The sequence below is a fragment of the Triticum aestivum genome, chromosome 2D (genome assembly GCF_018294505.1).
Source record: "Triticum aestivum cultivar Chinese Spring chromosome 2D, IWGSC CS RefSeq v2.1, whole genome shotgun sequence".
Lineage (NCBI taxonomy): Eukaryota > Viridiplantae > Streptophyta > Magnoliopsida > Poales > Poaceae > Triticum > Triticum aestivum.
The window spans coordinates 290475230-290498122 of NC_057799.1; the positions used below are offsets into that span (position 1 = coordinate 290475230).

The 22893-nt window shown below is 50.2% G+C and overlaps 1 long non-coding RNA gene across 5 annotated transcripts; it reads right to left on the minus strand.

The window, feature by feature from the left end:
* Positions 1-1584: 1584 nt before the first annotated feature.
* On the minus strand, positions 1585-4346 carry LOC123049236 (uncharacterized). Of its 5 annotated transcripts, XR_006423507.1 has the most exons (7): positions 4194-4346; positions 3702-3941; positions 2975-3048; positions 2761-2838; positions 2581-2667; positions 2385-2479; positions 1585-2017 (listed from the first exon to the last, which is right to left on the minus strand). It is a non-coding gene; the product is annotated as an uncharacterized lncRNA (long non-coding RNA). The 5 variants fall into 5 exon arrangements; XR_006423504.1 differs by having other exon boundaries at positions 2581-2838; XR_006423505.1 differs by having other exon boundaries at positions 2581-2838; positions 4179-4346.
* Between the last annotated feature and the right edge of the window lie 18547 nt (positions 4347-22893).

A 22893-nucleotide genomic window follows, 5' to 3' on the forward strand; every position in this document is an offset into this window, starting at 1 on the left:
TGCTCATCGGGAGGAGAGCCCTTTGACCTCTATCCGCCGCCCACCTCCCTCCCAACGTCTCCATTAATGGCGCTTGAGCCCCTTTTTCATGGCGTCGCTATGTCTCACTCGACTGAGATTTAAGAGAGAAAAAAGAAAATCTGAAAAGAAAGTTTTGCACGGATCTTGATGTAAGATCCGACGGACCTATATTGCATCGACCACGACTTATAGCAAGACTGATGAATATAAGGATGATGACAGTGGATAATAATTGTCTTACATATTTAGGAAGATAATTAAAAAAGCCACATGCGGCAAAGCTCGAAATACACAAGGGCAAAAGAAGAAGGAAGACAACGATATGGCTCGCTGATCTCTACTTTCTTGATGCGTTGCTGTAGGCCGCGGGAAGCCGGGAGCTAGTCTCCGCGGCGAGCGGCGATGAGCTCTTTTGTGTCCTCAAGACGCTGGTTGAGAGTATCCACGGATTCCTCCACCAGCCTTTGGCGCTCGATGCGGAGCATGTCATTCCAGTCCATAAGTTTCTTGACGATGACACTGGTCCTCTTGAACCAGGCAGCAGTCTCCTCCTGCTGCTCCGCACTTCCGATGATCTTCACTTTCAGCAGGTTGCGCTCGGCCCAGAGCTTTGCATTGCCCTCCCTTAGTTGCCGGATGACGCCGGTAGTCTATTCAAATGACGCTTTCCTGTTGTCCTACAACCTCACCCAGCCGGACATTAGATCCATATGGCTATGGTCGATCGCATTCATGTGCCTATAAGAGTCCTCGCGTGTGCGCGAGAGATGTTCCCAGGCCGCCGCGGCGCGGGAGGACATCTCTGCCGCATTCGTGGCGCAGCGGGACATCTCTGCTGCTTCCACGGCGCGACCGGACCAGTCTGCTGCATCGACGGCGTGGCTGGACCTCCGTGCTGCTTCGGCGGAGAGGTGGGACCTCTGTGCTGCTACAGCCGCGCAACAGGACATGTCGGCTGCTTTCGCGACGAGGCGGGACATCTCTCGTGCTTCCGCTTCCATGCTCGCCTCTCCCTGGTGGTAATCTCTCGACCCATAACTCATGTTGGCCATGGGATACGCAAGGGAATGATGATGAATGACTTGTTTGTTTTTGTGGACTAGCACAAGGCCCGTGCGTTGCAACGGGGCATATAAATTTTAGTGGTTTGACATTATGTTATAGCACAAAAGACCATGCGTTACAGCAAATACAAAATAAATAAGTGTGTGGTTACAAACTTGAAAATTATTTTACCAATCAAACAACTTCTATTATTTGGTGGTTCAAATGAATGGTGTCAAATACACATCAACATTGTCAACTAATAGAATTTGCAAATAATGCCAGCTCAGTAGTCATGTGGAATGTTCAGAGAAGATTCTATTTTAGCTTGTTACACGAAATTTACATTTTTTTCTAGAAGAAATATTGCCTATAAATAAATTAAATAATAATGATAAACTTTAGCACAATGCAATGGTTCATATTTTTTAATTTAAGATGAAGGACATGAAAGAGAAAACGATGACCATACTAAGGCTACAGGAAAGGCATACAAAGAATATCATACAGTTATTATATAACACCACGCCTTTAGACATTTCCAAATATACAAAACATAAGGTACTGAATTCTTTTACATAGACTGATATGACTCAAAAATACAATGGTCAATGAGAGGACAAAAAAGGCACAGGATTTTCTTTTGTACATCAACGCCAACTAAAAATAATAAGAATTGTAATTAAAGAAAAGCGACCAAAAAAACTGTTAAGAGCATTTGTCTTGCACTCTGACTCAATGTTTTGCTGGCACATTTCCTCATGAACAAATTTGCTTTACTAACCCTCCTATAAAACTTTCAGCTGGATGTCGGTGCCACCGAACTACCCGCTCAATTGTAGGCTCAACTCCAACCAGCTCCATTCTAGGAATAGATGGATTTGTAGTTTTCGACTCCTACTTCAAAAAAGTTTGTTGGGCCTCTACTTTGAGTGAGAACCATACAGTCATACTGCAAACACATAAAAAGTAACGGTTGAAGTAATGCAGAATAATATTCTCAAGTTTAATATACACAGGAAAATGAAAATATCATTATAACAAACAAGGAAAAAGGTTTATAAGTTCTATATTGATGCTCACAATGTCTCTATCCAGCACAGAAAGTCATTTTACTTTTGAGAGCATCATCGATTTAATCTTTATTTTCTCAAGTGGATAACAATTCATCATTGTCACCAACTACACAATAGGAAATGTGAATAAAAAGACTGCAGTAAGAATTAAGGGAGAAGTCCAGGGAAGTTTAACCCCCACTCTCAAATGAGGGATCCATGTGCTTACTTTGCTTTCCATGTAGCTTCAAAATAATGTATTACCTGTTGTAGATTTTTACTCGTTCTCACTGTCATTCTACTGGAAATTCCACAAGGAAAATATATGCCTTCTTCTTTCATAGTAGTGAACGCTGAACCTGGACCATCAAAGAGAAGATAATTTCTCATCAAATTGCCCAGCACTGTAATGAGAAGAGAAGCATCCATAAAGTAATAAACAAACCGAATCTGAATGTACCTCATCAAATGAAGGTGGCAGAAGTGTGGCGACCTAGCATAGATGTTTCACAGCCTCAAGGCTTGCAGAATCAGAGAAGTCAGAAGCCTGCTATGTATAATATGTAGGCATGTATTCTTACTTCATGAGTCTCTTATCTACTTTCCAGTAGGCAAATTTTTGTAAGCAGACTTATCTTACTTGAGAATCCTCGCTTCTTTCCAGATTTCTTGAGAAAAGTTTATGGTCATTGGTCATCATAACATCTACATTTTAGCGCTGGGTAATGAAAACAGAACATGGTAAATTTACCTGAATATGTCCCACAAATATTTGTACGATGGATGTTAGTTTAACTCGAACCAATTGCACTAATAAAATAGAACACTTAGAAAGAAGGTAAAATCAGCCTCACCAACAACGACTTTCACTAAGTAGAAGGACATTCCCTTCCCCAGCAGCCCCACACCAAGACCTCGAAGCGAGCTTCTGCTAAAAATCATAAAATGAAATGTGGCTTTACAGAAGATAATGATTTTCCATCAATGTTAGAATATCAGAACTTATCTATTTCAAAGAACGGAAAGGTAAAGAAGGTGGACATGTGGGAAAGATCAAGCCTTCCTCGGCTGTGCAGAAATAGTCGCAGTACACGCTCCCGCAGTGCACTGCCTAACACAAAGTTCTTTATTGCTTTCTCGGATATAGAGAATAACTAAATATTTCATATTTTTATATTAGGTTTTTTAAACATTTTTTCCACTCTCTAAGTCTCCACTAATTAGACTGAAATAGAGTCTAGTAAATTAATAGCCGATTGATATTTTTTGAGGTTTGGCGGCCATCTCTTTTTCTGTTCAGCTAGTACTATAACAAAGTTCTGTAGATACCTTGGCAACAGTAGCGGAATCCTTAACACAAACCAGTAACCCAAGTACATGGTAGCTAAGAATATATAGGCGCTAACTTGGAGCAAGAGAACTCCTTTAGGTATTACCATTATTATTGTCAAGCACATCTACCAGAATCTTTTTTTAAGGGAGAAACATGACAGTAGCCAATTTATTTAGTTCTCACCAGTAAATAAAAACAGGTACTAAAATAGTTATCCAGGAAGGGTAGCTTCCTAGTTGTAATCATACCTAATTGTAGAACTTCGGGTACGATTTAGTGTGAAGGACGCACCTTCTGACCTCCTGACCTCCAGCCAGAACAATCAAATTGATCAACATATTGGATTGGCCTGCTTGGGACGTAGCTAGTAAGTCTAGCTATCTTGATTGGGACGTAGCTAGTAAGCCTCATGAAATCAATCCAGTGGCCTGCTTGGACGTAGCTAGTAAATCAATCTAGCCGAAAACGTCCCAAGCACCAGGAGGAATCTGCTACTTAGTAATAAAATCGATCAGCAAAGATGGTATATGTTCAGATCTTGGAGAAGTATGGACAAATAGTTTACAGATAATCAATTTGTAGATTTCCTAGCTTATGCAGAAATACAATACATCATCTATCCAGGACCGGGAAGCAACACTAAATTATGGCATGATATCATTCACTTCTTTTTGTTGCCAATGAATACTAAATTGACCACTTGCTACTAACAAAACTGAGATTACCAGAAGCAGGTCCACCTGATCTCACGGCGCTCGTTCTGCCGCCACCACGAAGGCAAGATTGATCCACCGCCTACAGGAATCCAAGGGAGAGGAGAGAAAGAGAGAATCGGTCGATGGATTCCGATCCGCCGTCCCGAACTCTACTTCCGCGCTCGCCCAACCTCGAGCGAGGTGGGTGCGCAGAGCGGGGCGGCTGCGAGCGCGACCGGCGGCACGCTGCGGCGGCGGGGGCGGGCAACGCGCGACGGCGGCGGGCGGCGCGCGGTGAGGCGGCGGGCGGGCGGGCAGGAGGTGGCGGCTGCGGGGGTGGGCGGCGAGCGGCAGCGGAGGACAAGGCGGGGTGGGGCTGGAGGTCGAGATGGGATCGAGGAGGCAGGCCGTGCGGTGGTTGGGCTATTTTTTTCCTTTCTCTCTCCAAACCGATTCGGGCTGACTTATGTTGAGGATTGCGGGTTGATTACTTAAAACTTCAGGGGCTTTTCTGCAAAATTGCTGACGATGTACGACCAGGGGAGGTTGGACGAAACGTAAGAGGGGAGAGGGAACTTTATGTTTCTTTTAGGTAGTAGCGATGAGGAGTTAGGAATTTGCAGTTATCTTGGAGTAGTAGTATTTATAACCGAGTACTAATACGCTCCTAAGTGGGAAACTGTTTAGGTTTTGATCAGTGTGAACAGGTTTGCAATTAAATATAGCATGGTAGTAATTTGGAATGTGACGGGACGCAGACTCAAAATTTACTGACGGATCTACAATTTTTAAGTGAGGCACTATTCCCGGACGACGTAACGTGGGGCTGCGTACGTGGCGTTTGCACCATAGGGTGCACCACAATAGGCAATGTCAGCAAATGTCTTGTTCTAACAACCGTGCGTGCTCGTTATTACCATCACGCATGCTTCTTTTAATTAGAATGTGTGCCCGTCTAGCGCACACATGTTGATCTGTCTATGTTTTTCTGTTTGTTTTGGCTAATCACACACAGTTCGTCCATGTGAAGTGTACGCCGTCAATCGCAGACATGTTGATCTGGCTGACTGTTTCTGTTGTGTTGCCTAATCGAAAATAGTTAATCCTTCTGAAGCGTATGCCCTCAATCGCACAGACCTTCATCTGGCTGCCTGTTTCTGTTGTTCCGCCTCATCACAAACAGTTAATTCGAGTGAACTGTATGCCGTATATCGCACACGCCTTCATCTGGCTGCCCGTTTCTGTTCTTTTTCCTCATTGCAAATAGTTAATTGAACTGAACCGTATGCCCACATCGCACAGGAAACTAAAATCTGAACCATGTTTGATGAATCCTTCATCGCAAACATTTTGAATCTTTTTGACGATTTTTTTACATTACCGTTCGCGATTAATGCACCGCACACGGTTTTGTCAAGGGGTCTCTGATCATAGTGCCGCGTTAGCAGCATCCTGCAGTAGTTGCTAGCACTTATTTCCCGCCGCCGCCACCACTACCACCGCCATCCATTAGTTATCGCGCTGTCATATTGCACTAAGCATGCATCTAGTAGAAGAAGAAGAAAAAAAGAGAAGAAAGAAAGAGAAGGGAAGTGTACGTGGATTTGTGCCTTGGATCTTGCTTCTCACGTTGGAAAATACTAGTTGGTTGGTTGAGTTGGTTTCCAAACCAAGGAAAACGTGTGTTTGGCAAGTATAAGTTTGGTACGGTTGGCTGAAAAAAGGGAGTAATTCACGTTTGGGTTAAAAAGAAAAACCGCCCTTTTGATTGCTTCTGTTTCCAAGTTATTCTGCATGCTATTTTGCCACGCAAGGAAACTAGCTGGTTTGGAAAGTTTGACCAACATTTTTTTATTTTGGGAAGTGTAGATATTTTGGCTTGCTTGTTCAACGTACTAAAAGAAAGGAAAGTGCAGATCTGATTGAATCTCTCTTTCGGCTGAATCAGTGGAGATCACAGAGAAAAAAAGAGAACAGAGAGGTCGGTGGATTAAAAGGAAAGGAGAGAGAAAGTTTCCTTTGGTTGTTAGATATGTGGAAACAAGTCCCACAACTTTTGGATCAGAAAAAAAAGAGGATTTACATTATTTCGGTTAGTCTCATTGGGATAAGTCTCTTGGAATCCGTGCGTACTAAAAGGAAATGTGAATAGTGGAGGCAATACTGTCGGTTGTTTCCCTGTGAGGTTTCTTCGAGAGAGAGGATTAAAAAAAGCATGCAATCTGATTGCTCCGGTTTCCCAGAAATCTGCATGTTATTCGCCACAAAAGGAAACTAGTCCGTCTGGAAAGTTCGAGGATGAAAAAAAACATATCTTGAAGAAGGAATTTGACTGATAAAAATTCATTCTTTTGTCAAACTTTGAAAGAATCTGGGAATAACTTCAGAAAAATTAGAAGATCCAGATAAGATCCTGGGAAAAGACCTGTGGTTAGGCCCACTCAAAAGAAACAACACCGTTGAACGATATTTTTAAAAGACATATTGCACAGATTGAATTAAATGGCTCGAATGAGATAACGACCTGGAAATAGCTTGAACAGATTAGGAATGGAAACACGAATCTTTTGAGATATCTTCTACACTCCTGATATGAATAGAGAGAGGTGAACGTTTAAGAGAGGCTTACATAAGAAATTCCAACATGGAAATTATGTGAATTGAAGAAGGTGAAATGATGAATACCGAAAGCTTGAATTTAGTCCACCGAAGAAGAACACAAGAACGAAGAATTATGAACTTGTATCTCCTGAGCATCTTCACGAGGAATCACTGGATAAGAAGATTGAAGGAAAAGAATGAAGAGACTTTTCATGAATAAAATAGATACTTGATTTGAGAATTTTGACTTCGCGAAGAAAAATGGTGGGAGGGTGGGAAAAATAAAGACAACTTGGGACGGATCAAATAGACACCGTTAAGAAAACTGAAAATTGCTCTTGCAAATGAAAACAAGGATTTAATTATCTTGACGAGCAGCACACTGGTTGGAAAAAAATTTGAGATGACAATCTCGGTGATCAAGAAGAATTAGCACTCCCATAGAAATATGAAAACATCACTTAGGAAAGGTACGGAATCAACACTTCACTTCGAAGCAACTTGAGTACCACAAATAAAACAAAACAAAAGATTTGGATCGTTAAGCCGGAACAAACATATGATAGAGATTTTGTCCAAAATTTTCATTGTGGGGCCCACACGGGCTCGATCATACAACAACATCATGTACAAGGCAGTGCACATGACATATGAAGCGTCCTCGAGTCAGCATAGCCAAGGATTCTTTAAGACACAATGAGACCGCCGTAAAACTGACCATCAACAGGCATATCAATAGCCATCGAACCCCAATCTCATATAATGCATTTGTCGGAAAGATATCCTAGGTAACAACTTGAATTACCACCTAGGAACTCCTGAAATTTTCTGGAAATGCAATCTTGTCCAACGGATACAAGGAGCAAAAATCATCACAAAACTCCTAATAGAATTGTACGCTCCAAATGCATCACATCCATCAACACATAATCAAGAAAACCTCGGAAACTCGTGTACCTCAGACATTCGAAAAACGACAGCTATACTAGTCGTGGCACGGTTACGCACGCGGTTGGTTTATTTTATAGAAGTTTAGTGTCAACTTCTCTACAACCGCATAAATTTCAAAGTCTCCGGGTATGGCTCTTGAAAAGATTTAACCCTGCAGGGGTGCTCCAAGTAGTCCATTATAAATTACCACACGCATCCGATGGAACATCCTCACACGATGATAACATGATGCTTACAGTAAAGAATCCTAGTGGACAAGTCACTAGTCGATGGTAAAACAATCCCAGAGAGACCTTCCGGTGAGCCATATCTGTGTCCAGAGCCGCACGCTCTCTATCTATGGGCTCATCCGTCTATGCTAAGTGAACAATAGCCAGAATACCACCGAGTTGCCCCGAGGCGGCACCGCCGACTGTTAAGTAGGTGGACCAACACTCATGAGGAGCACTAGCCTGGTTTGTTGATTAACTATCCACGTGTTTGTTGATTAATTATCCACGGGGGCCGGTAGGTCCCTATGCAAGTTTTATTTGGTTGGCAAATGGTAAAACCAAAGTTGGGCCTCTCTGGTAAACCTTTACACTAAAACGAATGATCAGGGGGTCCCCATATACCCATAGGTGTTAGGAGTGCTCGTGATGGAACATAACACCGGTATAACGGAAAATAAGGCGGCATGAGTGGAACAGAACACCAGGCAATAGGACAAGCCATCCACCCATTACCGAGTATATAGATGCATTAACTAAATAAGAGATATTGTGATATCCCATGATATCCATGTCCCAACATGGAACAACTGCAACTGTACCTGCAACTAGCAACGCTATAAGAGGTGTTGAGCAAAGCGGTAACCTAGCCAAACAATGGTTTGCTGGGATGGTGGAAGGTTAGAGGTTGTATCATGGCAATTTGGGAGGCTTGATAAACAACTGGCGGGTAGCGAGACATAGCGATAGCATCAGGGCAACTAGCAAAGCAAAGATAGTACTGATCCAAGGTAATGGTCATCTTGCCAGAAATCCCGCTAGGAAGAAAACTAAATCCATGAAGAAGACGAACGAGCGTAGTCGAATGAATCCTCGCAACGCAACGTTTCAGAACTCTAGCAAGGAGAAGCAAATCCAGAAACAAACAAATGGCATGGTAAACATCACAACATGTTCATGATATGATGCCCAAACAATTATGATGCATGTTTATTTTAGTGAGGCGTGGCATGGCAAAGTGCAACACACAATACTACAATTTAAATGAAGCTCAACGGGTTGCATATTGACGAAACTTCACATTCGAATTATTCAGTTCACTCTTGTTTATGCTACCCATCAACATTAAATGTTGGTTAACGTGGCAAGAGGTGAAACATAATTAATCTACCAATCTAGGCAAGTTAAAATGAGGCCGGAAACAACAATAAGAATTATGGAATATCCCCATGTGCATATTTCGAATTTGGTACTGTTCTGCCTAAAACACAATTTTAATGTTTCTAAACATGCAAAGTAAGTGCATCATGTTAATCTATACACTTTTCTACCCCATTTACATATAAAGTTTATTTAATTCAGAGCTATGATTTATTAGATATGAATTAAACTGTTTTAACATGTCCTTTATACAAATTAATACAAATAGCAATTTTAACCATTGTTAACATGGATGAAAGTTAGATATTATTAATCTACACAAAATTCAGATCATTTTACATATATGACATGTTTTAATACCATGCATGGTTGGTGAGATATTAAATGCATGAAGTGCAATGACTTTTTTTTTGTAAAGCTGGCACTCTCTGGATAATTGAATAAATTCTCAGACGCTGAAAAAAACATACGCGGGCCGAAACTGTTGGGGGCAGGATACCAATGTGTGCAATGGGCAAGGGACTAACGGTGGCGCTCACCTTGGGCCCTGAAGCCGGCTCGGTGGTGGTGGGCTGCAGCAGAGGCGGAGAGAGCTAGGCCTTGGGGAGGCGCCAGCCCACAAGCGGAGAAAGAGGCAGCCGGGTTGGGCCGGCTGTTGGTGGCCCAGGCAGCGGCTAATGGGAAGGATGGTTGTGGCAGGGGCTAGGGTTTCATCTAGGTTTGGTATAGGATTCTATATAAAGGGAAAAATACTATGTTTGGACCCTCTGATTAAATTGAACAACTGAGAATGAATAGGCTTGAGGAGTCCATTAAATAAACCGAAGATGTTTGGGGTTGTTCGGGGTTGATCCGGACCCATCAGTGACTACTGAGCAGTTTGGGTTCGGGGCAGGTTATCGAACGCGCGCGAGGGTCTGACAAAAGTCCACGGAGAAAAGGGGGTTTGATGGGCTCAGAGAAGAGAGCAGTCCGGTTGATCTGAGAGGAGGTGAATAGGGACAAGGAAGAAGCTGCAACTATGAGCGGATGCAAGTTTTGAAGAAAAAATGACGGCAACAGAGTGCCGATGCAATGCGAATGATGCCATGGTAAAATTCAACAAGCAGATAATTAACACGTCGAACACGAAGAACATGGAAGGCGTCTGGAGCGTCGGTCTCGGGCTGTTACATCGTCTTCCTCCTCTATCGATTGCCCGTGAGGCAAAGGAAGGGCGCGCGTGCCGGCGCTCGTCTAGGCGGCTCCGGTCACTTCCGGTTCTGCTTAAAGCACCGGCGAGCTCGGGAAGGCATGTAGCATCCAGGCCCGCACTGCACGAACATCGAGGGGGGCCGAAGGGACAACAACTTGAGCTCTCACGAATGAGGCCATCGACCGAAGATGAATTCGAGTACAGAGACATCCCAGAGGTGAGCCGAGGATATAGAAAGGTCCATTGGGCTCTGGTGGTTCCATTGGTGGGAAAGGAAGGGGAGAGGGGCTTAGGCTCGCTTCAATTTAGGCAGAGCCGGAAGTGGCGATGGAGGCCAGAGGAGAGCATGGAGAGTTCCTTCGCTTGTTTTCTTGGGTGAGACGGGGCTTTGGGAGGTGGGGGGGCTGATGGTGTGGAGATATGCATCCGGGGATGTCTTAAGTAGCCGAAGCCAGATGCCCTCATCCGCAAGCCGCCATGGGCATGTGGTAGATGCTCTGGCGCAACCGCGTACGTGTGCGCTCGTGGGCAGGCTCGAACGATGACGGGAGAAAGCTAGTGCAGCACCAGAGGAGTAGTGAAGGTAGACACGGGGAGGGAGAAGTCCGGTCGGCCACTCAACGGAATAGTGTCGCGGTCGGTGCTACCGTGACGTGAGGAGGGAGAAGGCTCTAGAGGGTGCGCGTGGTTGGAGAAGAATGTAGGTGACATTGTGGACATGGTGTGGTGGCGAGAGCACGACATTTGGGCGGTGGCCGAGGTCCCCAATGCCCAAAGCATGCTTTTAGCATGCTAGACCACATGATCACCGCGTGCACCGATGCGTACACGGTGACTCAGCGTGGCCGACCATGTCTAGGATGTTGCCTATGTGTCCTGGGACCCCCCTGATGTGATGGTTCAAAGAAAGTACTGTGATGATGGGATGGATAAGCTAAAGTTTGTTGTAGTGAACTTGGGCTAGAAGTTGTGGTAAAATGGGATGGTTAAATGGAGAAACCTGTTGTCACAGAGGTTTAGGGTAGGAAGGATGAGAATCCTATAAAATTTGAAGCCATTTGGACCAAGTTTGATCATAGTTGCTTCATAACAAACAATCTGGTCCAGAAAATAGAATTTCATGACGCACTCACATAGAGTCTGGGATTGAGCTAAGACTGGGTAGAGGATGGTTATTTAGACATAAGAAGGCACAGTAAAAGTTCCATGCCATTTGGACATGCCAAAATGGTACTTCCTTCCCAGTGGTCCTCTCTGGACAGAAACGTGGAGAAATTGTGGAGAGAGATTGGCTTGATGAAATGATACCAAATTTTGTCTAGGGAAGTTATCTATGTAGGATCATGTCCTGGTAAATTGTTAGATTTTATGGAGCAATGTAAAATATAATTACTTCACAAACTGAAAATATTACCAGAAACAAGGATTGGATGGTATGCTCACATAGATAGTTGGATGGAGATGAAATTTGGCGGGGAGTAATTATTTTAGCATATGAAGGAGCTGCAAATTTTTCAACTCATTAGGATAAGCCTAGCTAGTACTTCCTTCGCAACGCTTCTCTTTGGACAAAACTTTGAAAATTTGTTGATGAAGATTCACTGTTAGAAATAAGCCACAACGTCGGTGTCGACCAGCATGTACGTGCGTGTCTAGGTTGTACGTAGCCGTGGCGGGTTTTCCCTGTGCGCGTGTTCTGGTTTGGTCCGACGCCGGTATGTGTTTGTGCCCGAGTCATCGAGAGTTACATGGTAGCCGTTGTCGATCTGTTGGAGCTAACTGCGTCATGCGCGTAGTGGCGTGTCATGCACGTGGCCAGGCGAGCGGATCGTGCAGCGCGTCATGGGCGTGTGGACAGGAGTGGAGCGTGGCGTTTGTGCATGCGTACTCGCTGTATAAATACTCCCCCCTGTGTACTATTGGCGCCGAGCCCTCGCTTGCTCTTTGCACCGGTGTCGAGTTCCCTCTCGCTCTCTCATGAACGGAGCTAGAAGAAGAAGAAGGGGAGGAGACATCACAGAATTTTCCCGGCGACGAACGCCGCCACGGGCGCACCAACGCCCTAATCTTTTCTCTTTTAACTGGCTGAAACCAAGAAGTACACAGGGGGTACTTATACAGGGAGTACGCACGCACAAATGCCGCGCTCCACTCCTATCCACACACCCACGATGCGCTGCACGATCCGCTCGCCTGGCCGCATGCACGGCGCGCCACTACGCGCACGACGCAGTTAGCTCCAACAGATAGACAATGGCTACCCTGTAACTCTCGATGACTCGGACACGACCACATACCGGCGTCCAACCGAACTAGAACACGTGCACAGGGCACACCCGCCACGGCTACATACAACCTAGATACATAGGTACATGCTGGTCGACACCCACGCTATGGCTTATTTCTAACATTTTTTTGGCGCTGAGCCCTCGCTTGCTCTTTGCGCCGATGCCTAGCTCCCTCTAGCTCTCTCACGGATGGTGCGAAGGTGTGAGGTGCTGCACGGCGTCATGGAGGCCGGGCAGCCGTGACGCGCGGGAGCGCGTGGCTACGGCGACGCGGGGCATGTTCGGCGGTGGCGGCATTCACCGGCAGCTGCGGAGCTCCAGGCCGTGTGTCGGCCTATGGAGGTGCGCGGCGCGATGCATCGGCCACAGAGCGGCATCCGAGGAGGTTCACGTCCGAGCGCGACATTATCGACGGTGTATGTCGCCGGAACATTAGGCGTGTGTCGCCGGCGGATAAGGAGCTCGGCATGTGTCACCAAGGAAGCATGGTGACGACCAGCGTCAGTGCGCCAGGTCTAGTCCGTGGAAGTGGTGACCGGCGCCAGCACGCCAGGTCGAGTCCGCGGTCGTGGCGACGACATCGACAGGAGCTGTAACAACTCCGGCAACGGCGAGGTCGTGGCTTAGGGGGAGAATGTTAGAAATAAGCCACGACATCGGCGTCGACCAGCATATACGTGCGTGTCTAGGTTGTACGGAACCGTGGCGGGTGTGCCCTGTGCGTGTGTTCTGGTTCAGTCGGACGCTGATATGTGGCCGCGTCCGAGTCATCGAGAGTTACAGGGTAGCCGTTGTCGATCTGTTGGAGCTGCCGGCGTCGTGGACATGGTGGCGCGCCGTGCGCGCGGCCAGGCGAGCGGATCGTGCAGCGCGTCGTGTGCGTGTGGGCAGGAGTGGAGCGCGTTGTTTGTGCGTGCGTACTCCTTGTATAAATACCCCTTTTGTACTGCTTGGTTTGAGCCAGCTAAAGAGAGAAAATATTAGGGCGTTGGTGCCCCCGTGGCGGTGTTCGTCGCCGGCAAAATTCTGTGTTGTCTCATCCGGTTCTTCTTCTACCTCCGTCCATGAGAGAGCGAGAAGGAGCTAGGCCCCGGCGCAAAGAGCAAGTGAGGGCTCGGCACTGACAGTGACTAGGCAAATGGAGTTGAATTTTGGCATGTGGCAATGATTTGGATATGAAAGAGTGCTCAAAAAGTTTGAGATCAATCAAGAAAAGATAAATAGTACTTACTTCACAAAGTGTTATTCTCGACAGAATAGGAAAAGGAATATTCCTGAATTATGAATATAGGTTGCTTCACAATTTAGGTCAAACATGGTTATTCCTTTAATAAAAAAAGGAATATTCCAAAGAAATAAAGATTGGGGTTAGGCTTGAATGGAAATGACATGATATTGGGAAATATTTGAGATTGAGGAACCACTTGGAAGAAGAAGAAAGGATGATCTTCCCAGGTTTCAAGTCCACAGAGGCACTCTAAACAAAAAATAGAGCAAATACCAAAGAAAATGAAAAGAAAGGGCTTAAATTTGGGGTGTCACAAACCTACCCCCTTAGGAAAATCTTGTCCTCGAGATTCGGTTGCTCAGGGAACAAGTATGAATATGACTTAAGGAAACCGTTTCCAACTCGGGTATCCTTTTCCTTCGTATGTTGTTCCCCCCTGAATTTCATATGATTTGATTACCTTTCTCCGGGGTGGTTTGTGTCACCTTTCCCAAAATTCTGATGGGTCTTTCCTCATATGTCAAACCTAATGCTAACTTTGATTTGTTCATATTTGCCGGCTTAGCTGGGGTGGCGATATTTTATCATGCCTGTAATGTAATAACTTTCCACGAGTTCTTAGTGATCCCCATTTGACAGGTCACTCTTTGATCTATTGTGGGTAATCTCTAAGGAATTTGAGAAAAAAATCAGGTGGGCACGAAACCTTTTAATTCCTTCCATCGGGTTGCTCAAATAGATGCATGTCTTCGGTGTTCAAACAACGCTGAGAATCATAGCCGTTCTCCTAACGGGATCTGACTGCCTGTAGGTGGTACTGATTCATCTTTGTTTTTTTTCTCTTTTACTCGAGCATGAAATCAGTAACAAAGATTTGATTGTCTCTTTTCATGAGCAGTATAAAGGGGGCACAACCTTATAGCTGTAACATGCCTCAAATAGTAACATCTCGAGACGGGACTAGCAGTTGTTCTGGCGGGAATATATTTTTCATGGCGGGTTGTCCTTGCACTTAGTTCCACACGTGAGAGCACTTGATATGTGCTCGTTTTCTGGCTTTTGGCTTACCCATGCTGTTGATATATCCATCTTTGGTAATAGGCCATGAGATGCTTTAACACGGTCGCTGAAAGTCAAACTACTGAGATGACTAAGGAATCTAGGACAGGGCAGGCTTGGATATTCCACAATGAAAATTCTAAGTATGTGTAGTTGGGCAAGCGGGTTGGATGGATATGAGGTCCTTATGGAACAGAGTAGCCCTCCGAGCGTATGTCCATGTTGATCCATATGGAATCATGGTGATACAGGCGAAGGTGTCCCGATGTTACGATGAGATGGTGGCTATTGTTTTCTGTGGGAGTCGACCTTGATGATCCGACTACGAATGTGCGAGACGTCGCTCCTAAGCAATCGCTAAACCAACTTCCAAGGGGTTATTGACCACGCCGGAGCACGATCAACCTGACCACGAGGGTCTGTTTCCTGCGAGCAAACGAAGAACAAGCAAGAAACTGAGATTGCAATCTAGATGTTGTGAATATAAGAGGAAAGCTTTATTAATGAAGGTGGGGTTATGTGACGCCTTTGTCTGGTCGTTGAACACAAACGAAGTACGCGAAGTTGCAACCATTGTGAACTTTTAATCTAAACAATACCCAAAGTCTAAACGACGCCCTAAGGGCTGTGTATCTGGAGGAGGAGGGGGGAATTCTGTGGCCCTTGGAGGAGGGGTCTGAAACAAACTCTAACTCTTGTTTCCCCACACATACGGACTCTAAAAACAGCCTATACTTGACTATTTCGAAATTACATGGGCTTGGCCCAAAAATAAGGTGACGCGGCACCTATAATAGCCTCTTGACAAAATTTATGAAGTGGCTTCTTGTATATTTCATCTAAGGCTTCATTCACTCATTATGATGGCTTCAAAGTCCTGAAATCATCACTTGAAACTCCGTTCTTGTTTCCCTTGTGCATGCCATCAACTCCATGCTTGTTCTTGCTCCAATGTTCATCTTTCTCCAAGCTAGGCCTTCATTTGTAACCAAAACAAATGTATCCAATTTAGGCAGCATCATATTCTCATGAGCATTAGAATCATTACCAAGAAATGAAAGTACCTAGTAATTTAATTGGCGTGCGCGAGCTCTAGTAATCGGCCCAGTATGTATAGTAGCAGGGGCTGTGGGTGTAACAATGGTATTGATGTCCTCATCATCCTCCCCTTCTTGAAATGAAGTCATCCTTGACGGAAGCTCATCTTCCTCACCCAAATAAGGCTTCAAATCTGCAATGTTAAAAGTGGGACTAACCCCAAAATCTGCGGGCAACTCAAGTTTATGTCGGTGTTCTGGGAACGGGGGTCCCCAGACTTGCCTGCCTACGGCCCACAGTGAGGCTAAGCCAGCAGGTCGTACGGCCCATCTTCATCAACAAGGCATCCAAGACACTCGCGAGGGTCCAAGCCTCGCGAGGCAGACGAAGCAAGTCCTCCTCTGGAGTGGCCTAGCCAGGCAGGCTCACGGGGAGCGGAGATATCAAGGCGGGGCAAACCTCACGAGGCTCTCGTGACGTGAGCCATGAGGAACGACACCAGGCGGGCGTCAGCGCGCGCAGCGTCCTTATTCCCTCTTTGGTGCTAAGGAGGCCAGTGCAGGCGAAGAGTACCAAGGCATCAGGCAAAGGTTGCTATATTGGTGTAACGAGACCAAGACCAGGAGGACGGCAAGACAGAGGTCATCGTGGAGCCCAAGACGGCGTCACCACCAGAGCTTTTCACAGGCGAAGACCACTTTTGTCAGGATAGCTTGTACTAGCTGTCCCCCTTCAAATTTGCCCGCCATTGTTGGCTCCCTTCCCGCTCGATATTTGGGAAGAGGACCAGGGCCTATATAACTAGAGCTAGCCACCATAGTAGAGGCATCTGATCTTAGCTCGATCCAACCCGATCGAGAGCCTACCCTAGCCACAAGAACACCTCAACCTCAGGAGGCTGTTCTTCCCTTGTACTGTTCATCATCAGCCCTAGAGGCAATCCACCACCACCACACTAGAGTAGGGTATTACACCACAATGGTGGCCCGAGCCAGTATAAACCTCGTGTCTTTCTGTGTTGCGAGTTCGTCGAGTTCGTCCGCGAGATCTTAGCGAGCCAGGGCGTAGATCGGTAGGAGGGAAAGACTTCGCGCGCACCCCAGTGTTTGAACCTTAAGGGTTTGCCGAAACCCCACATCCGACATTTGGCGCGCCAGGTAGTGGTGCGCCGTAGCCTCCCTCGCATCGATCAGTCGCTCCGTCGCTCCGTCGTCTCCATGGCGGACGCTCGCCGTGCTCGAGCTGAGCGTCGGGCTGCCCACACCGCCCGCGTCGCTCAGACGGCTCCCGTCGGTGGGCCACCTCGTCGTTCTCCGTCTCCCGCCGCCAACGCTGCCACCGGCCTGGCGGGGAACGAGCAGCCGGCATCATCGCTGCATCCTTCGGTGCGGCAGGACGGCCGCACCGCCACTCCATCGCTGACCCCTGCCGGTTCTTCGTCTCACGCGCGCCGCGCTCCTCGCGGCGAACAAACTCCTACGCTACTGCCCCGTCGACGACCTCTATGAGGAGTGACTCGACCACGTCGCCGAGCTCGTCCGCACCGCAGGGGGCTCCCCGGCGCCGTCCCTCTCTCTACCTCCCCCTCAACCAACCACGGGCGACAAGCCTCATGGCGTGCCTCCACCACCTCTGCCCCAAGACGGTGCCTTGGCACCAAGGAGCGCGGCTCCGCGGCGTGATCCACCACGCCCAGTGCTCGTGCGCGAAGAAAGAAGCTGCCAAGAAATCCCGCGGCCGCGAGAAGCTGCACCTGTGCTCCCCGCGCCACCTCGTCAAGACCGCGCACCGCCCGCAGCGGCGCAGCGAGGACCTCGTCAAGACCAAGCTCCACCTCCAAAGCAGGCCCGGGCAACCCCAGCTGGCTGCCGCGCCTTCACCCCCGAGCTGCGTAGCGTCGCCTGGCCAGGCAAGTTCAAGCCGGATCTGCCTCCTCGCTACGACGGCACCGCCGACCCCACGGAGTTCCTGCAGCTCTATGAGCTGAGCATCGAAGCGGCCAACGGCGACGAAAAAGTCATGGCGAACTGGTTTCCCATGGCTCTCAAGGATGGAGCCCGCTCCTGGCTCGTGAACCTGCAGCACGGCTCGATCTCCTCTTGGGACGAAATGCGCGACCGCTTCGTCGCCAACTTCCAAGGCACTCGCGACCGCCCGCCGGCCGCGGGTGATCTACGCCGCATCAAGCAACAACCGGGAGAGACCCTCCAGAAGTACATCCAGCGCTTCAACAACACCCGCCTCAAGATCCCCAAGGTCATGGACGAAGCCATCATCTCCGCGTTCTCAGACGGCGTCCGTGACGTCAAGATGAAGGAAGAGCTCGCCATCCACGAGGAGCTCTGCACCTCTCAAGAGTTGTTGAACCTGGCGACCAAGTGCACAAGAGCTGAGGAGGGGCGCCTCTCTCTCCTTGAGCTGCCAGCCGTGGGCGCGGAGGAGAAGAAAACCAAGGCCAAGGACGTGAAGCGCAAGGAGGCAGCTGTGCTCGCAGTGGAGCCCGACACCAAGCGGGGCAAAGATCAGCCAGAGTCTTCCAAGAACAGCCGACCGTTCTGCGCCTTCCACAACCTGAACACCCACAACACTTGCGAGTGTCAAGAACTCAGAGCCATACGAGAAGGACGCTTCGGTCGACGCCCCGAGCGCAGCGACCGGGGCTACGGCCGCGGAGGAGGACGTGGAGGCAGACGCTGGGACGACCGTGGCCCGCGCCAGGCATGGCGCGACAGGCCTCGCGAGGACCGCTGGCAGGACCAACCTCGCGAGGGCGCCTGGAGGGACCCGCCTCGTGAGGATCGCCCCCAAGGCAACGCCGGTCTTCCCCCACTGCCGCCACCGAGAAGGAACGACGACCACCACCAGGACGAGGGGGCTGGGGGCTTCCGGGAGCCGCGTGCGATCGCCTGCATCTTGGGCGGCGCCCAGGCCCCAGCCTCTCAGCGCATCTTCAAACAGTTCGATCGTGAGGTGAACGCGGTGCTCCCCAAGCTCGAGGCCACGCGCCCGCTCAAGTGGTCCCAATGCGCCATCACTTTCAACTCGGCAGATCAGCTCAAGTGCGCAGCCACCGCCGGCTCCCTCCCTATACTGTGTTCCCCAGTCATCAGCAATGTGCAGGTTACCAAGACCCTCATCGACGACGGCGCAGGGCTCAACGTCCTGTCCATCGACACGTTCGACAACCTCCAAGTGCCATATGAACAGCTCCAGCCCACCAAGCCTTTCTCAGGAGTGTCCGACGGTTCCACCACACCGATAGGGCAGGTCCGCCTGCCTGTCACCTTCGGGGAGCGCAAGAACTACCACACCGAGCTCATCGACTTCGACGTCGCGCACATCCGCCTGCCGTACAATGCCATCCTCGGGTATCCAGCCCTGGCCAAGTTCATGGCAGTCACCCATCACGGCTACAACGTTCTCAAGATGCCAGGAAGCGGAGGAATCATCACGGTTCCATGTGAAGAGAGGGATGCGGTGTGCTCCCTCGAGCGCGCCTTTCAAGCCGCAGCAATCGACGACCCCGACAGCAGAAGTGAAGGCCCTCCGGAGACTATTCCCAGGAAGAAGCAGCTGCGCCGCGCAGGACCTCAGGAGGATGGCGTCGTGGCAGGAGTCTCATCAGGATCAGCATCCGTCCCAGGGGCGCCTCCCTCCGTCTCATAGGAAAGCGCGCCCGGCGCCCTCCTCGGGCAGGGCTCGGGGGCTCTCTTCTGGAGGGCCTCAGACCTTGCCAACCTCACGAGGGAGGCGCTTGGGCACTACCTGGAAGCGTGCTTCGCGGTACATGTTCCTCAGGAGAGCACGGGGCAAGGAGTGCCCACCACCTAGGAGTTCATCACCAAGACCACCCAGGAACTGCAAGACGCAAGAGCCATGCGCGGCGACCGCCGCTCACGAGGCGCAGCCCCCCATCCCGGCGAGGATGCTGGGCTGCGTGTCTGCATCAACGTCCCAGGGCTCAACAGGGCTGCACCTCAAGAGCGCTTCTGGCCTTCGCATGTGGGCCGCTGCGAGGGCCCGCTGCACAGCTACGTTCGCATGCCCTTCGGCTTGCCGAGCGTGGCGTCGGCCTATCAGCGCAACATGCGGCGTGTCCTGACGGCTCATAAGGCCAGGTACCACACCGTCCTGGAGGAGATGGAGACGGTCTTCAGGGAACCCCCCGAGCCCCCAGAGCCTCCCGAGGCTCAGGGCTCCGGCGGCTCATGAGGAGTCATTTCTTCAACGCACGCCTTCAGCTGCACCAACTCTACTTCGTCTACAGAACCAGGTGACATCTTCCAAGCTCGTTTAGCTGGGAGCGCCCCTCAGGCTGCATTATTCCCAGGCCGCGTGGGTCCGTCCCTGTGGCATGTATCCCTTTTGCTTATGTATTTAGCTTACCTTGCTGGGGGCGCCCCTCGGGCTGCATCATCCCCAAGCCGCTCGGGCCGGACCTGGTGGCATGCATCTTCCTGCATTTACCCAAGTTGATCTACTCTCCATGCTTAACCTACCAACTGCTATCACCTGCTCGATCATCGCCTCCCCGGGGGCCTCCACACAGGCACAGTACTGTTGCATGGGTCCATCCTTGTCACGTCGACAAACCTGAGCGGTCGAGCTCTGGCTCGCGACACGCCCCGCGCACGTCACCTCACCAGGCCCTCAGTGCCTTCACCTCATCCAGAGCAACCAGCGGTAGGCTGACAGTTGTAACGGCAAACCGTGTTTCTTCTTGTGCCGGTTCACAGGGATCCCGTGGGAAGGATGGCAGGCGGCACCGCGTGTCTCCTTTTCTCTCGTGCAATTCGCTTGCGCGTTAAAAGGGGGGCTCCTGAGCATCGCGACTCAGGAGCTCTTACTGTCTCTCCAGCCCTCACCCCCTGGCCTTGACCACGGCATCGTGACCTGGCATACCAGTGGCGGCTGAGCTCGCTCGAGGGCCGGGACCTGAGGACGTAGAGCACTAAGGCGAGCATGAGGGGAGGGAAACTCGTATGGGCCGGCCTAGCTATGCCGCATGAGTAGGCGCGCAGCCCTAGCGCAACGTCAGGAGTCACCATGAAGTCAACAAGATAAGTCCCGCTCTCGGATCGGCCAAATGTTGGGGCCTGATGGTCACCCTCACCTTGCCGCGACCCCGTTGCGGCCACGTCAACTCCCTTTCTTTGCTTACCATGGCTGCTTGAGCGCTAAGGGGGACCTCCTGAGCATCGCGTCTCAGGGGCTCTTACTAGACCTCGGGCCGCACACCTCCTGGCCTTGACCACGGCACGCGACCTGGCATACCAGTGACGGTTGTAGCCGCCTGGGGACCGGGACCTGTCAGCGCAGAGCAACAAGCCATCGCGAGGAAAGAAAGGGGGGACCGAGCCTTAATGGGACACGCATTCGCTAAGTTTTCATAACAAGGAAGATAAGTACAAAAGACATTGCAGATCCTTACATGCCCCCACGGGGTGATTCATGATTCTTCGCAGGAAACAAAAGCTGATACTAAGGGGAATCCTATCTACACCCTTTCGTGGCGGACGCCATCATCAATAGTGGGCCACGGGGGGCGGACGCTGCAGCTCTGCTCTGAGCGCTGCGAGAGCTCGGGGGCACGTAGCTGTCATCACTCGTCTTCGGAGTCTCGTAAAGCTCAGTAGAGCTGTTGGACTCCCAAGGGCTGTTGCTGCTGGAGTAGCTGTGAGCGGAGCGCGCGTCGGTTTGGCGCTCCTCTCCGGAGCAGCACTCCAGGCGGCGGCCCTCGACGTCGAAGACCTTGAAGAAGAGCGTGGAAGCGCCGTCGTACTCGAAATGGATCACGAGGGCGCCCCTCGCACGGCAGACCCGTGCGATCTCCCCCCAGCCGCGGGTCATGAAGATCTTGCCGGTGGGAACCGCTTCGATCTCTGCTCCGGTCACAGGAGCGCTGCAGTCGGCGTGCTGCAACCAGAACTCGAGAGGCCCCCTCGGCGGCATCACGTCGGAGAAGAACCGCGGGAAGCGGATCCAGGAGCTTGGAGGCATCGGCGCCCACAGCACCAACTCGCGCAAGGAGTCCGCGGCGTGGATCCCAGGGGCGATGGCACGCGTCGCCGTGGCGCGGCGACCCCGGACACGGCGTGGGCGGCGCTGCTCGTCACTCCATCCTCCCGAGCCCTCGGCTCGGGCGTACAAGGGTAGCGGGTACCCCGGAGGAGGCCGCTCGAACCAAGGCCTCGACACCACCTGCATCGCCGCTTCATCACGGCGATGGATCGGCCTCTTCTTCGGCGGAAGTGGCCCCGGATCATCATGGGGAGCCTTTCCTTTCTCTTCGGCAGAAAACCTTCTAATAGGCGCCATTGTTGTCAGCAGTGGAGTGGGGAGGAAGAAGCAAGCAAGCAAGGAAGAGATGGGCGACGGGGGCTCCGCCCCCCTCCCCATTTATAGCAAGAGAAGGCCAACCGACGTATCCCACGATCGCAGGTAATGATGGTTTTCCTTGCATGTCGCAGGGACTTGTCAAGTCGTGCAGTTGCCGAGGCAGCGTGGGGAAGCGGAGACGCCTACGTCCAATCGACCGCCACGCGTCCACCGAGGCCGCAGGCTTTTCGGGCCCGCGGTGCTCCGAACTTGACCCTTGGCTTTGCCGCGAAGCCAAGCCCGAGCGCACCTTGGGCCCGGGGGCTACTGTCGGCGTTCTGGGAATGGGGGTCCCCAGACTTGCCTGCCTGCGGCCCACAGCGAGGCTAAGCCAGCAGGCCGTACGGCCCATCTTCATCAACAAGGCATCCAAGACCCTCGCGAGGTGGACGACGCAAGACCTCCTCTAGAGTGGCCTTGCCAGGCAGGCTCACGAGGAGCGGAGATATCAAGGTGGGGCAAACCTCACGAGGCTCTCGTGACATGAGCCATGACGAACGACACCAGGCGGGTGCCAGGCGGGCGCCAGCGCGCGCAGCGTCCTTATTCCCACTTTGGTGCTAAGGAGGCCAGCGCAGGCGAAGAGTACCGAGGCATCAGGCAAAGGTTGCTATATTGGTGCAACGAGACCAAGACC